Source organism: Ovis aries, chromosome 11 (genome assembly GCF_016772045.2).
Source record: "Ovis aries strain OAR_USU_Benz2616 breed Rambouillet chromosome 11, ARS-UI_Ramb_v3.0, whole genome shotgun sequence".
NCBI lineage: Eukaryota > Metazoa > Chordata > Mammalia > Artiodactyla > Bovidae > Ovis > Ovis aries.
The window spans coordinates 8440122-8453614 of record NC_056064.1 but is presented as its reverse complement, the minus strand read 5'-3'; the positions used below and the strand labels follow the sequence as shown (position 1 = coordinate 8453614).

General features: G+C 53.6%; 1 protein-coding gene across 3 annotated transcripts in view; it reads left to right on the top strand.

The window, feature by feature from the left end:
• The first annotated feature begins 7464 nt into the window (after positions 1-7464).
• Positions 7465-13493, top strand: part of CUEDC1 (CUE domain containing 1) — an 85204-nt gene continuing 79175 nt past the window's right edge. The window contains exon 1 of one of the 3 annotated variants that reach the window (XM_060394737.1): positions 7465-7494. The gene's annotated coding sequence lies outside the window, so the exon portion shown is untranslated. Of the gene's footprint in view, positions 7549-8109; positions 8288-13493 lie in introns of those variants that run through there. The other 2 variants (XM_027975387.2, XM_027975385.3) reach the window with 2 other exon arrangements.

Here is a 13493-nt window from a genome sequence, read left to right as displayed (position 1 = left end):
GCCAGCTGCGCTGGTCCTCTGACTAGCCACCACCGTGTGACAGTTCCCTGGGGAACGGAGCTGAACTGAGCCCAGGCTCTACTCCCTCCCCCCGAAGGGGAGCAGGCCTTACAGCCTCAAGTGCAGGACCTGAGCTGAAGGTCTGGACCCTAGGACCCCATCTTGCCATAGCCCCAGGGTCCTCGTGCCCCGAGGGGCTCAGCCCTGCTTCAGGGAGGGGTTTCTGTATTCCTTTTCAAAGAGACACCTGGTGAGTGAAATCTCCTTCAAAGACATCACTCAGCCCCTTAGGGTCCTCCACCCACCACCCTGGAACTAGCTGTGGTATGTACAGCTCCACCCAGGGAGGTTCTTCCAGTGAAGAATAAGACATTTTTGCCATTTCCCCTAGTGCCCAGAGCCCGGCTCAGGGGCTAAAGAGGTAGTGTCCGCTTCCTCTCCTTCCTTTTCCTGGCCATTTACTGGTGCTCCAAAGGGTCCCTTCCCCAAAGCACAAAGGAGCCCTCCCCAGGACAGCAAGGCCCAAAGGCTCCTCCGCCCGTTGCCCTGCTGCCCAAGCCCCCCAGGCATATGCCTCCTGTCCCATCCCCAACATCCTCCATGGATCTCCATCCCTGGAGAGAATCAGATCTGAACATCAGGATGAAATTGATTGCAGGCAGGCCTCCTTGAAATGAAAGTGAAAGTCGCCCAGTTGTGTCCAATTCTTTGGGACCCCGTGGGCTACAGTCCACGGAATTCTCCAGGCCAGAAAACTGGAGTGGGTAGCCTTTACCTTCTCCGGTGGATCTTCCTGACCCAGGAATTGAACCCAGGTCTTCTGCACTGCAGGCAGATTCTTTACCAGCTGAGCTACCAGGGAAGCCCCCTTGAAATGAAAAGCATGACAATAAGTTAAATTGTCATCATTCATGAAGTGTATCCGAGCGACAAAGAACAGACTTTGCAGCCAGACCCCCTGAGCTCCTCTCCTGGCTCTGTGAAGAAACTTGGGCAAGTTACTTAATCTCTTTGCCTCTCGGTTTCCTAGAGTGTAAACAGGGTCTCGAGCATTGGAAGGCAGATTCCTAACCACTGGACCACCAGGAAAGTCCCTAGTTTTTGTAATTATCTCCAGGAGTACAGTGAAGTGCATGGGCTCCAGAGACACAGGCTGGGGCCATGTCTTGGCTGACTGTTGGTCTACTTATTGTTGGATCCTGGGAACACTTCTGAGCTCGCTTTGTCTCAGTTTCCACATCTGTAAAATAGATAGGGTAATAACACCTGCCCCTTGGGGTTTTTCTGAAGACTAAATGAGCTAAAATGTGCAAAAGTACTTAAAACAGGACCAGACATTGTAAATGTTCAAGAAAATTTATTATTATTTTTATCTAGTGAGGAGAAAGGTGATATTTTACAGATGAGGGAATCAGAGAGGTTAAGTAATTCACCCAAGGTCACCCAGCTTGTAAAGAGATACAGCAGGAACTTATTAGTACCCTGGTCTGACTGGCACGAAGGTCTGGGCACTCAGCCGCTACACTGTACCTAAGGGTTTAGAGGGCGATCAGGAGGAAGAAGGAATCTGCTACTTCAAGCTGGGATTGAACCTCTAACCTCTGTGAATGTTTTGTAGCAAATGCTTAACTCCAAGCTGGCTTTTCCCAGCAGCTGATTTGGTGCAGGACCGGTGGAGGTGAACTTCACCGTCTCAACTCTTGGAATTGTCAAGAAAATAAAAATGAAGGTTGATATTCTGTTTTTAGATTCGAGCTTGTGCCCTCTCTGTAGATTCCTTGGTGTGGTGCGCCAGGCCTTCCACTGCGCACTGTCTCACCTTTCCAGCTTCATCTGGCTACATTATCCATCACCCATCCCACACTCCGGCCATCGTGGACATTCACCCACATCCAAATATGCTTCAATGTCCTCACCTCTGTGTCTCTTCTTATGCTCTGCCCCTCAGATAGGAACACCCTTATCCTCAGTTAAAACCTTTTTCATCTCCCAAGGTACAGCACGAAAGTCAGCTCTTCAAAGCGGCCTTCTCTGACGGGTCCTCCATGAGAATGAACCATTTGCTTTCCTGGGTAGCCTCAGAGTCCTCTACTTACACCTTAAATTTAGTGTCACCCTCTGCCTTGTATTATTTTGCTAGTTGCTTCAAATCCACCTTGCCCTTTGATTTGAGGGAGTGAAGAGGGGCTACATATTGTTCATCTTTGGGATCTCAGTATGGGCATATGGGAAGTCAACAAAAATGGTCATGGAACTGGATTGAAATAGCCTAAGTTAGACAAAATTATGAAGGAAAGCTACTTATATTCACTTTCCTCTTTCCAATCATACCTAATGATTTGCAGGGGAGGGTCTGCACCTCTTGGCATGTAGGATTGAAGTTCCCTGGCTAGAGTCCACCAGGGATCAAACCCATGCCCCCAGGAATGGAAGCACAGAGTCTTAACCACTGGATCACCAGGGAAATCCCCACACATAATGATCTAGAAGGCTACATATATATATGATTATAAAGGAATGTATCTTCAAGGTAGGAAGTTTGGAAAATCCGGGAAAATATTCATAATGCAGTAAAAGTTATCTATAAACCCTCATCCAATAATTGGTTAACATGTTGTCATATCAGTTCAGTTCAGTCGCTCAGTTGTGTCCGACTCCATTAATTGCAGCACGCCAGGCCTCCCTGTCCATCACCAACTCCCGGAGTTCACTCAAACTCATGTGCATCGAGTCGGTGATTCCATCCAGCCATCTCATCCTCTGTCGTCTCCTTCACCTCCTGCCCCCAATCCCTCCCAGCATCAGGGTCTTTTCCAATGAGTCAACTCGTCTCATGAGGTGGCCAAAGTATTGGAGTTTTAGCTTTAGCATCAGTCCTTCCAAAAAACACCCAGGACTGATCTCCTTCAGAATGGACTGGTTGGATCTCCTTGCAGTCCAAGGGACTCTCAAGAGTCTTCTCCAACACCACAGTTCAAAAGCATCAATTCTTCGGTGCTCAGCTGTCTTCACAGTCCAACTTTCACATCCATACATCACCACTGGAAAAACCATTGTCTTGACTAGAAGGACCTTTGTTGGCAAGTAATGTCTCTGTTTTTCAATAAGCTATGTAGGTTGGTCATAACTTTCCTTCCAAGGAGTAAGCGTCTTTTAATTTCATGGCTTTAGTCACCATCTGCAGTGATTTTGGAGCCCCCCAAAATAAAGTCTGACACTGTTTCCACTGTTTCCCCATCTATTTGCCATGAAGTGATGGGACCAGATGCCAGGATCTTTGTTTTCTGAATGTTGAGCTTTAAGCCAATTTTTTCACTCTCCTCTTTCACGTTCATCAAGAGGCTTTTTAGTTCCTCTTCACTTTCTGCCATAAGGATGGTGTCATCTGCATATCTGAGGTTACTGATATTTCTCCTGGCAATCTGATTCCAGCTTGTGTTTCTTCCAGCCCAGCGTTTCTCATGATGTACTCTGCACAGAAGTTACATAAGCAGGGTCACAATATACAGCCTTGACGTACTCCTTTTCCTATTTGGAACCAGTCTGTTGTTCCACGTCCAGTTCTAACTGTTGCTTCCTGACCTGCATATAGGTTTCTCAAGAGGCAGGTCAGGTGGTCTGTATTCCCATCTCTTTCAGAATTTTCCACAGTTTATTGTGATCCACACAGTCAAATAGTTAGACCTATAACTAAATAAACCAAATAGCCTCATATTGCATATACTGTTTTTTCCTTTTTTTTGGCTGCACCACAAGGCATGTGGAACTTCCCTGACCAGGGATTGAACCTGTACCCCCAGCAGTGGAAGCATGGCATCTTAACCACTGAACTGCCACAGATTCCAAATATACTGTTTTGTAGCCTACCTTTCCCGTAAAATATTTTGAATAGTTTCCTAGACATGTAATATTCTTTTATTCTCCTTTAAAAAAAAAGTTTAATCAGAGGATAATCGCTTTACAATATTGTGTTGGTTTCTGCCGTGCATCAACATGAAGCAACCTAGGTGTGCGTAGGTCCCCTCCCTCTTGAACCTCCCTCCCACCTCCCAACCCCACATCTAATAGTCTTTAAAAATCATTTTAATGGTTGCACAGAATTCCATTTATCTACACCTAATCTCCACACCTGGGGTTTCCCAGGTGGCTGAATGGTAAAGAGCCTGTCCTGCCAGTGCAGGGAGTGGGGATTTGATCCCCGAGTCAGGAAGATCCCCTGGAGAAGGACATGGCAACCGACTCCAGTATCCTTGCCTGGAGAATCCCATGGACAGAGGAGCCTGGCAGGCTGAAGTCTATGGGGTCACAAAAGAGTTGGACATCGCTGAGGGACTAAACAAGAAAAATCTCCACCCCATCACCTTGTAGAGGAGAAGCTGACAATCTCCGTACAGGAAGGCAGGGCTCCTGGGACCTTACAAACATTTACCAGCGAAGAGAAGACCTGGTTTTATTAAGGGCATACCAGGCAGGTCTCACGACCCGTCGCAAGTCAGTGCTTTGGCAAATATTTACACACTCAAGGGAGCAGCCAGGCCTTGGGCTGGAAGGCGTGGGCTCTGAGACAGAAGACACGACTGACCTCCCAGGAGCTCATTCATTGAGCTCAGCCACAATACCATACGCTCTATAGAGGCCGGCAGGCGGGACAGGAGTCCGTGGGGGCAAACTGTTATGCAGGGCAAGAGGGTTCAAGGGAAGTGCCAGAGGCACCTGGGGGTGTGCAGGTGGGGGAGCAGGAAGGTGGTGGGTGAAGTGGTAACTGGGATGAATGGGAGGTGCGCTCTTCTGGGCAGAGACTCTGCCACATGAGAGGCAGAGATGAAGGATCCCAGAGCTGCCATGCTGAAGGGGAGGTGGCTGTGGGGCAGGCTGTCCAACCAGGAGTTCACGAGAGGCAGCAGGCCCAGGAACGGACATTCAACACACTCTTTTTTTTCCCTAACATTATATTTAATTTAAAAATTTTTAGATTTATTTTTGGGGCCGTGCCACAGGGCTGGTGGGACCTTAGTTTCCTGACCAGGGATGGAATCTGCCCCCCTTGCAGTGGAAGCTCAGAGTTTTAACCACTGGACCGCCAGCAAAGTCCAACACACTCTTTATGGGTACCGACACCAGCACTCGTTGAACATTTAAGGTGTCAGGCAATGTTCTGGGCACGTCACGTGTGTGAATTTGTATTATCTTCCCCACAGTCTTTTGAGGTAGGCACTGTTGTAAGCCCCAAATACCCATCAGGAGACCGAGGCACAGAGGGAGTTAAGCAACCCAGAGTCATGCAGCAACAGGTGGGGTGATCAGGGATTGGTGTCCATGAGAGCATGGTGAGATTTACGGAAAAGTGGAGAGGACCATGCCCTAGAAATGTCCCTGGGGCAGGCAGAGCTGAAGAACTGAAGGAATGAATTGGCAGAAAAACCACGGAGGCCTTGGGTAAGAGTTTCCTCAAGAAGGTGGTCAGAGCACCTCGGTGGCAAGAGAAGGGTGGGGAGGTCCATGGGTTGAAATGACTGCAAGCTGGCTGGTGCCTCCTGGAAAAAGGTGACTCTGGAATGATGGGGAACTAAGCTGGATTCTGAGGGTTGTAAAGGGACTGAGGAAGCAGAGAGGGGATGCAAGGTTGGTTTTTTCTCAGAGGAAGTTAACTGATAAATGGGCAAGAGAGAAATAGGGCAACGGCCTGAGGGCAGGTTGGGGTAAGGGTTTCTTACCAGGGCACTTTCTGTAACGTTTGTAGGTATGAAGTAAAGAGAGAGAGAAGGAAAGGACCGGTAGGTCTCCTAAGGCAGGCAGCAGGGCAAGGGCTTGAAAGCCAAGGGATCTCTCCTGCACTGTGATGCACAGAGATGCGGGGGCCTGAACCAGGGCCGAGCAGGGAAACTAAGGGAGTAGAAGAGGGCGGTGGCTTCCCTGTGGGCTCAGCGTTAAAGACTCTGCATGTGATGCAGGAGACTCAGGTTCAATCCCTGGGTCAGGAAGATCCCCTGGAGGAGGGCATGGCAACCCCCTCCAGTATTCTTGCCTGGAGGATCCCATGGACAGAGCCTGGTGGGCTACAGTCCATAGCGTCGCAAAGTCGGACAACAGAAACACAGCAACAGAGCACAGCACAGCTCAGGAGAGTGAGGAGGAAGGAGCAGGACTTGATAACCAGTAGATCACAGGGCAAGGACACGGCGCACTGAGGTTTCCAGCTGTGAAGCCAGATGGAACAGGGAGGGAAGGAAATGCTCTGGGCCTCTTGCCTCCTTGCATTTGGGGTGTCCGAGGGTCCCACAGGTGAGGAGCCTCCATAGGCAGCTGGGTGTGTGGGGCTAGAGCCCAGGAGGGTGGTTTGGCCTGGTATCCTGGGAAACATTCAGCTCACAGGCAGTGGCGGGAGCAAGGGAGGTTACCCAGTGCGGGTGAGAGGCAGGGAAGCAGTCTGAGAGAAAGCCTCCTGGAAGAGAGCCCGGAAAGGAAGCGTATGTTACCAATGCCTAGGAAGCATTCTTCAAGGAGGAGCCACCATCACAGTGATCAGTTTCATCTGATGACTATGTGAATAATATATGAAAAGATTCCGTGAGCACTTGCCTAACAGCCAAAACTTCCAGTTTGCAGATGCATTTTCCCAGCTCCAAAATGCCAAGGTGACAGGGAAAGGAACTGCAGCAGGATCTCACCAGTAAGCAGAGAAGTGGCAGATGAACTGCACCCTGGGCAAGTGTAACATAATCTAGCAGAGAGGATTTGGGAAAGGAGACAGGAGTCATCACGGAGGCATGGGTCAGTCCATCTAGATTAAGGATCTTTAACCTGGGGTCTAGGGACCACCTCTAGGAGTTTGAAGGGCCCCCCAAACTGAATATACCACGGCGTGAAGGGGCCTGGGGAGAGGTGGGTGGGAGAGAGGAGGTCCTCAGAGGAGTCTGGGAACCTGGCCCTGGAGCTCAACTCGACAGGCTAGTCAACAACGGGCCTCCCCAGAAGGTTCTGAGGTTGCTCCCCTTCCCAGGTTCCCAACCTGCTGAAGAAACACCCTCGACAAGCAAATGATGGAGACACATGGGTGTCTGGTGCACTCTGGTTTGTGGTTTTTACCTTCGGATGTCTCTGTAGCTAGCACAGAGTCCTCTAGCCTTGTCTCAGCAGGCTAGGGGACTGCAAGCCATGGTTGGTGGGAGTGGGGGTGCTGTTCTCTAAGATCTGTACCCAGATGGGCAAGTGGGTCTCTAAGGCAGGTTGTCCAGGAGGAGGGTGCGGGTCCTTGGCAAGCTGCCCCGGGGGCAGGACTGGAACTGCCCTTCATGGGTTTCAGATCCCTTCCTTAGGTAGCGCCTCTTCGCAGCAGGATGTTTGGCACCTGACCCGCCCTACCCCCATCCCCCAATTAGGATGTGAAACTAAAACACGTGGAAAAGGAAGAGCCAAAGCTGATTTCCCGTTTATGAAACACGTTCTTCCCTGGGAGATCTTTTCAAAAAGTTCAGACGTCCCTGAGGTGACCTGGTATGCTGGGGAGGAGGTGGGGAGATGACAAGTGGTATCCAATGGTGTGAATGGGTAATAACTTTGATTTCTTGATCTCCTCTGATCTCAACCTTTTGTTTCCTCTCCTGAATGCTAATACCCCGGGGGCCGCCCTCCTCTCCACTTCAGCTGTCCCAGGCCCCAGAGGCGCGGCCACACCCTCTGGGCAGCCCTGCTTTTAGGTCCCCCCACCCCCAGCTGAGGTCTCGGGTCTCCCGCCCCACCTTCTCCCGGGTGCGCCCTCCCGGCGCCGCTCCTGGAGCAGGGAGGCGCAAGACTCCCCGCGCGGCCCGGGGGACCGAGGCTCCCCGATCGCGTCCTCCGGCCCTCCAGCCGGGAGTCCCCGTGGCTGCCGCGGGGGTCGGTCCCCGGGGATCCGCCTCGTCTCTTCCAGGCCCCCACCCTCCAACCCCCCACCCCCAGCCCCTGCGATTGGCGTCGCTGGAGGCCCCCGACCCCGCTACCCTCCCTTCTCCGAGGGGCCGGCCGCGGAGAGGGTCTGGGGGCCGCGGCCCGGCCCGCGCCCCGCCCGCAGGCCCGCTCCTCCCCGCGCGGCCCCACTTGTGGCCTCGCGGCGGCCGCGCAGGGACAGCTGCATTTCGCGCCGCCCGCCGCTAGGAAGCCGGCCGCGCCTCGCTTTCCCCGCCTCCCGCGCCCCGGCCGCGCCGCCGCGCCGGGCCCGCCGCCGCCGCCGCCGCCGCCGCGGGGCCGCGCCCCGCCCCCAGCCCCCGGCCCCTCCGGCCCGCGGGGAGCGGACGCGCGCGGCTGCTCGGTAAGACCCCCTTCGCCCCCGCCGGCGCCGCCCGGCCCGCGCGCGCATCGGCCCCACCTTCCAGGCCCGCTCGCCGAGGCGCCGCCGCGAGGGTCGGGCGGGCGCGAGTTTGATTCCCGGGGCGGCCGCCCGGAGCCCGCGCCGCCCCAGCCTCGCGCGGCGGGTCCGGCTCCGCGTCCTTTCCGGGCCGCCGCCACCGCCTCCCGGGCCGCGGGCGCGCCGGGAGCGCGGGGACCCGGGGGGCCGGGAGGGGAGCGCGCGGGGAGGCGGGTGGTCGCCGGCGGGCGGGCGGCGCGGGCAAGGCGGGCCAGGCCTCGGCGAGCTGGCGCCGCCCGGAGCCCCTTCCCCGGTCGCTGCCCCTTTTGTGTGGGCGCCCCTCCCCGCTCGGCCCGGGCCGGGGGGAGCCGGCTGCTTGGCGACGGCTGGCAGGGGGCGGCGGGGCGGTGGCGGGGGGCGCCTGCCGGGGCCTGAGCTCCTTTTAGGAAAAGGGGAGGTGCGCTTCCTGCCCCCGCCGGGGTCGGCTTCGCTTTCTCTGGTCCCACCCGGTCCCTCGGGAGCTGCATCTCCCGCGGCTCGGCCAGGGAAAGTTCACCGGGCGCCGTCCCCGCCCCTCGGCCCCCGCCCCTCCGGCTCTCGGTGCCCCGGGCTCTAAGCTCCAGGGGGGTGGTGTTGGCGCTAATTCATCCTTTCCTCTCCGTTTGCGGCATGCATTGTTCATTTTACACCTAGCACGGGCTTGTCCGTTTCTTTTCCCCATGAAAGAAGTTTTCGTTCCAAGAAATTTACACTGAAAGGAAATTCCTGGAGAGGAATCTGATGTCAGCAGAGGAAGCTTTTAGATTTTCTTCCTTTCGGTGAGAGTGGAGGGTGAGGCGGAACGACTGGGAATTTTTCAGTTATCCTAGGGGTGACCTAGGAGACAGGACCACCTCCCTCCCCTCCTACCGCTCAGGCAGGGGCTTGCTGAGCACCGGGAGTAAGCCCTCCGGTTGGCTGGGCTTCCTGAAAACCCTGAGCCACCCGGTTCAGGAGAAAGGACTCAGGGGGGTGCCTGAGCCTCTCGTTCCTTTTCCTTGCCACGCATGCTCACCTTGCCAGCCTGGGTGGAGCTGGCCAGGTGTGCCTGAAGGAGGTGAGGGACGCCAGGAGTTCTCTGAGAGAGAGTCGTCTCACCATGAGATTTGGCGGCAAGGAATTAAGTGTGAAATGGGGCCCTCTCTGCTGTTGGCTGATGAGGTCTTTGGGACCTCTGTTGGCATGAAGGATAGCATCTCTGGGATGGAGAGAGAAACCTGGCTCAGGTCACCAGGAAGCTGGAAGGTGTGTGTGGGAGGGTTGGCTTTGAACTCACTCCCACTCCTGCCCCAGTCCACCTTCTGCAGCTAGAAGGAGCAGGAGGCAAGGGACCAGGAGTGGGGCCTCAGGCCTGGACACATCCTTAGACAGGAGAAAGGCCTTGGGCAACTCGCATGACCCAGGGATGATAATACGCGGGGGTGGGGGTGGGGTGGGGGGGGGGGGTGGAGATTGGGGCCAGAGGTAGGGGTCATGGGCCTCTCTGAGTATCTGGTGAAAGCTCTAACTCCCCTCTCCCTCCCTCTGGCACAGGCAGGTGTGCAGCGTCAGAGGGTCACTGTGCCCCTTGCAACTGGGACCCCTGTTAAGATCTCAAATCTGTGGTTCAGCCTAGGTGGTTCAGAACAGTTCCCTCTTTTGTGTTGAGTCAGTGAATAGTTCCAGGGTGTGAAGAGCAGATCTCTCAAGAGGGCTTTTCTCATGACCTTCTGATGCAACTTTGGGCTTGTGGCCATGGAGACCTGGAAACTCTGAACTGGATCCCAACTCCTGACAGTGAGCCAGAGAATGGGGGCCAGTGGGGTGGCCGTTCTCCAGGGGCTGATTTTGTTGCTTTTGTGGTGAGAAGGCTCTGGGTGCTAACTAGGCCAACGCCACAGAACTGCTGAATTAGAGGTAAATATAGGGATTAGGGGCTTCCTTGGTGGCTCAACTGGTAAAGAATCTGCCTGCAATGTGGGAGACCTGAGTTTGATCCCTGGGCTGGGAAGATCCCTTAGAGAAGGGATCAGCAACCCCCTCCAGGATTCTGGCCTGGAGAATTCCATGGACTATATAGTCCATGGGATTGCAAAAAGTTGGACACAACTGAGCAATTTTCACTCTGAGTTCCCTGGTGGCTCAGATGGTAAAGAGTCTGCCTGCAATGCAGGAGATCTGGGTTTGATCCCTGGGTCGGGAAGATCCCTTGGAGGAGGAAATGGCAACCCACTCCAGTACTCTTGCTTGGAGAATCCCCTGGACGGAGAAGCCTGGCAGGCTACAGTCCATGCAATCACAGAGTCAGACACAACTGAGCGACTAAGCACAGCACAAAGGGATTAGGGTGAGGGATGCTGTCCCAATAAAATAGGAGTCAGACGCTGTAAGAGGCCCATCTCATTCTTGGGGGAGCAGGGTTGAAGTGGTGGAATGTGCTTCAGTGGAGAGTGTAAGTGTGAAAGACACTTCTTCTTTTTTTTTTTTTTTTTTCACTTTTTGGTTGAGTAGCTCAGCACATGGGATCCTAGTTCCCTGACCAGGATCCACCCCACGCCCCATGGTGTCTTAACCATTGGACCGCCAGGGAAGGCCCAGGACACTCCTCCTTTTGAGGAGGTCTTTGTGCAGAGTTGTTCAAGGCCAGGATTGAGGTATTGTAGGTTCCTTGTTGTTCAGTCACTAAGTCAGGTCCAACTCTGAGACCCCATGGACTGCAGCACGCCAGGCTTCCCTGTCCTTCGCTATCTCCCAGAGTTTGCTCAAACTCACGTCAGGTTCCTTAGATGCTTATGGACGAGGGAAGGGGGAGCAAGCCAGAAGGAATGGCTGTCACCATCCCCAGTGTGTCCGCAAGGAGACCAGGCCTGCCTTTTCTTTCTTAACCAGAGCTCTCTGGGTCCTGGGCTGCTGCCCAAGCCTTGGTGGCATCACCCTTGTTGGGGATCTGGAAGAGCCTTTAGCAGGGTCTGCCATCTGTGGCTTCTCTGCTTGGTATTGAGAAGCCTTTCTTAGGTACCAGTGGACCCAGACAATGGTAGTTCATGGAGGTTTGTCTTTGACTAACAGACACAGTGTTGAGCAGATAGAAGCACTTAGACTTGTTTCTTCCTTCAGGGTTTCCTATCTGTACTTTGCCTTGATAGATTTCCCCTGATCTGGCAATGAGCAGGATAGGCCAGAGTGTTCTAGAGCCTTGGGAGCAAGAATCCGCTTCGACTATGCAAGGTGCCCTGGAAGGAGGTGAAGCCTCTGTTTGTTTTGGCTTTTATGCTTTCAGGAAGTGAGAACCTTAATAGACCTGGGGGTGCTCTGGTCGAGCGGGGGGTCCCTAACTTGGGACTTGACAGTTATTTTGTGGGCGGGCTGTAAGGGTCCTGCGGCGGTGACGAGAGGTTCCAGGACCAGTCTGCCTGCCGCCACCGCGGCCGCCACGGGTTGGCGAGGATGCTGGTTGTGCTGGCTCGCTCAGTTCCCTGATGGCCTCTGCTTTCAGCCTCCCAGTAGGCCTCTCTGATGTGTCTAACAATGTAATAGATTCCGAATAATCCAGCTATTGCTCTCTTCTTTAAAACAGGTCATAAATGACAGATACAGTAACAATGCCTGTCCACACAAACTCCCTTTTCATAAACTGTGAAATGCACTGAGGAGTGACTGGTGGGATAAAAAGGCTCCAAATCCCTCTAACTGCCACCCCTAGGAGATATCTGCCACTCCGTGTCCATTTCTAGAATGGCTTTGGGGTTTAGCGTGTAGCATCTGAAGTTACATACATTCTCCCCGTTGCACTCCCAGCTCTCCATCTTACTCTATGACTTTGTAGGTCCTTCAGTTTCTCAGCTTTGGAAACAAGTGAAAGGAGATAATATGCCAGACAAAGAGCAAGTCTTCTTTTAGAGTGGAAACTATTATTATCATTCTTCTTTCTTATTTCTGCACTTGGGCGCTAACGTTCCGAGGCATCTTATGATTAAATAAGATCTTTGGTAAAAACTGTAGAGGCTGAGGCTGGCTTTTGGAGATGTGGGATGGAGTGGGGTGAGGCTTAAATTTTGAGCAGAGGGGAACACACAGTGGGGAGATGAGCCTGAAGTGTCAAGGGTGATGACAGAGAAGTATCACTGGGGGCAGAATGACTCAGCACTCATAACCCTGCTGTGGAACTAACTCTCCTCCCTTTTCTTTGGAAAATTTCCCTTCTAAACTGGTGACGGTGGGGTGAGGGGGTGAGGATCATAATCAGTAAAGAGGGTTGGCTGGCTTTTTAGATTACTGTTAACAATTGATTCTGAAGGAAGGGGGCCTAGTGTGGGGGTGGGTAGGCTCAATGACAGCCCAGAGTAGAGGCAGGTCGGGGTTTCTATGAAGCCTTAGGCTTGGGACGTCATAATTCCAGCCTCGCTCAACACTCACTGTGGGTCAGACCCTTTTCCAAGTGCTTCTCATGCATCAGTTCATTTAATCCTCACAAGATCCTGTGAAAGGTTAAATCTATGTTTCAGTGAAGAAACGGAGACAGACGGAGGTTAAGTACCACGTCCAAGATTGCATGGTTGGAGAGTAGCAGAGCCAGGATTTGAACCCAAAAGGCTTGGTTACAGAGCTCACATCTTTCGAGAAAGTCTGAGCGAGACCCCTACTGAGCTGGGGGCTGAGAGGCGGGGATGGTGCGGTGGTGGGGCTGGAGGAGTGACGGGCTCCTAGTGAAGGCTGACAGTGCAACACTCAGGCATCGCTGGGATGTGCTGAGGGCTCAGCCTAGCACCGTTTACTGAGAACCACTGGCTGAGGGCCAGACTCCCTCCTGGAGCCTGAGCCTGAGCACAGAGGTCACTGAGACGTGACCCTGCCTTAGACATGCCTGCAGTCTAGGTGGGGGGAACAAATATGTCAGCCTAGAACTTCAGTTGCCATGGCGAACGCTGCACTGAAATGAGTGCTGAAGAGACAGATGCTTTGGCAGCCAGAGGAGGAACTGGGCAGGGAGGGCTTCCTGCTGGAGAGGGCACTTGAGCTGAGTGAAGGTTAAGGGGGCTGTTGCCCCCAGCCTTTTGATCTGGTCAGAGTATGTATCGCTGTTCCACTCTGTGAACTCCTCAGTAGAGTCGAGTTTTCTGGATCCCACAGCACCCTTGCCTTAGTTGGCTCC